This window comes from Anopheles arabiensis, assembly GCF_016920715.1.
Source record: "Anopheles arabiensis isolate DONGOLA chromosome X unlocalized genomic scaffold, AaraD3 X_pericentromeric_contig0004, whole genome shotgun sequence".
In the NCBI taxonomy this organism is placed as follows: domain Eukaryota; kingdom Metazoa; phylum Arthropoda; class Insecta; order Diptera; family Culicidae; genus Anopheles; species Anopheles arabiensis.
In genome coordinates, this window is record NW_024412082.1 from 200,001 (window position 1) to 202,500 (window position 2,500).

Sequence of the window (2,500 nt, forward strand, 5' to 3'; positions counted from 1 at the left end):
CGCATACCTGATGTGTGAAGTGTAATCGAGGCGGTCATCTAAGACCATCCCCAAATACTTTAAGCTGCGCGACGAATGTACTACGTGATCACCTACCCTGATAGCCCCATGCTGTATCCTCTGATGGGAACTGACCATAATAAACTCGGTCTTGGTCGGGGCTATCTTTAATCCGTTGTCGGTCATCCATCGGTCGATGATGCGAATCTGACTGGAAACGAGAATTTCAATATCATCAACACAATTACCTTCCACCAACAGTACTATATCGTCTGCATAGCCGATAATCCGTGCACCTTCCACCATTGCAACTCGTAGGACTCCGTCGTACATGAGGTTCCATAACGTTGGGCCAAGTACCGAGCCTTGAGGTACACCCGATGTGACTGCAATCTCTGCCGGTCCATCTGTGGTATCATACATCAGCACACGATTCCTAAAATAATCACCAATGATATCATAAAGATATTTAGGAGTGTTAATTCTCTGTAAAGCATTTGCAATCGCCAACCATGAAGCACTGTTAAAAGCATTAGTAACATCTAATGTAACAACCGCACAATACCGTCCACTGTATCTGTTTCTACTTCTAGCTACCGAAACAATGTCCACTACCCGTTGAATCGCATCAACTGTTGATCGACGACTTCTGAAACCAAATTGGTCGTCAGACAGTCCGTTGACCTCCTCGATGTGTGCATTTAGCCGTTGCACTATGATGCGTTCTAAACCTTTACCTGCCCGTCTAGTAGACAAATGGGGCGAACTGAACCCGGTTCCCCTGGTGGTTTGTTCGGCTTCGGTATTAACACCAACCTCTGCCTTTTCCACTCATCGGGGAACTTCGCGTTCTCTAAACAGCCTTGGTAAACCCTGCAAAATGCATCGGTTGCAGTCAACATACCAACTTTCAGCGCCTCATTCGGGATACCATCTGGTCCCGGCGCCTTCTTGTTGGGTAGTCTCCTGGCAACCGCAAGAATCTCATCATTAGTTACCCTTTCAAACTCTCGTGGCTGATCGATACGATATTCAGGCCACACCGTGTTTGGGTGAGTAGGAAAAAGCTCGCTCACCACTTCCCTAAACTCGTCCAATGTCATGGTTCGGGGTCCAATCGAACCCTCGGCCACTTTCTTGAACGTATGATATACTATACCGAATGATGCGTTGTTCGCTGTTCCCAGGAACTCTTTCCACTTCCTCTGTCGGGTATGCTTGATCAATCGCTTGAGGGCATTCCGTGCCACCTTGAACTCGTCCCTAAAAGTAGAATAGAGATCAGTATTAAAAGCTCTTTGCGCTAATCGATCGCGGTGTTTGCACTCTTTGCGAAGTGCCTCAATCTCTAACGTCCACCAAAATGCACTCTTGTTAGAGTGTACCTCTTACGTTTAGTCATCGTCGCATTGCACGCCGTGACAAGTATACGCATTAAGTCTTCGCTTGTTGTGACCTCGGTCTCAAAAGCGGCTTGCATCATAACTTCAAATATATCTTTGCTAAAATACTTGATGCTCCATCCCGTTATGGGTCGGGACAGATTACGCACGCTTTGCGTCTCAAGATCTATTCGTATTGCACGATGATCAGAGTTCATATAGCTAGATAACACCTCCCACTTAAATGATCTTGCTACGGTTCGGCTCGCAAAAGTAAGATCAACTACTGACGTGCGCCCTGGTCCAACATAAGTTGGGGTGCTGCCGTCGTTCAATAAAATTGCGTCAATCTGCGCAAAGGTTGATAAAACCAACTCACCTCTTCGTTTCTGGGTTTCTCCACGCTCGCCAAGTTGGTTGTTCCAACTTACTGACCAAGCGTTGAAGTCCCCCGATAACGAATTTGTGGATACCGGTTACGGCCATTACCGTGTTATCCAACATGTTCTGGAACTCTTCCATACTAAATCTAGGTGGCGCGTAAACGCTAACCACTCGCATATCACCTATGTCAACTATCATTAAACCCTTCAAAGCCTTACTGACTACCTTAACTGGTAAGTCCGCGTTAACCACTACCGCTGCTGTGTTATCGTCATTGCGTAACACTTTGACGTTGGTTGTTGCCAGATACGGATCTGCAATCAACACTATATCCGCAGATTCTTCCTAATCGTTTGCCACATTAACTGAAATGCAGCATAACTATGATTCTGGTTATGTTGTAGCAACCTAACCATTATTATCTAATCGTTCGCCTTCGGGGACACATATAACTGCCCGTTGCGTGAAGGTTCTGTGACCTCGTACCGCAATCCAAACACTTGACAGAGTTGGTACAAGCTTGCTTCTTGTGTCCACTCAAACCGCATTTCCAGCACAGATTACTTCTGTCTGGTTCCCTACAATGGTAGCTCGTATGGCCTACCTTCCAACACTTATAGCATTTCTGCTCTTCCATAACCTCGCGGATATGGCATATCGACCAACCAACTTTCAGCTTTCCCAAATTCAGGAAGCTTTGAAAGTCTGGCAGCGATACGTTGATCCGTGCCCAC

At 46.3% G+C, this 2,500-nt stretch overlaps 1 pseudogene; it reads right to left on the minus strand.

The window, feature by feature from the left end:
- Positions 1 to 2,500, minus strand: part of LOC120907403 — a 9,153-nt pseudogene that overhangs the window by 2,588 nt on the left and 4,065 nt on the right.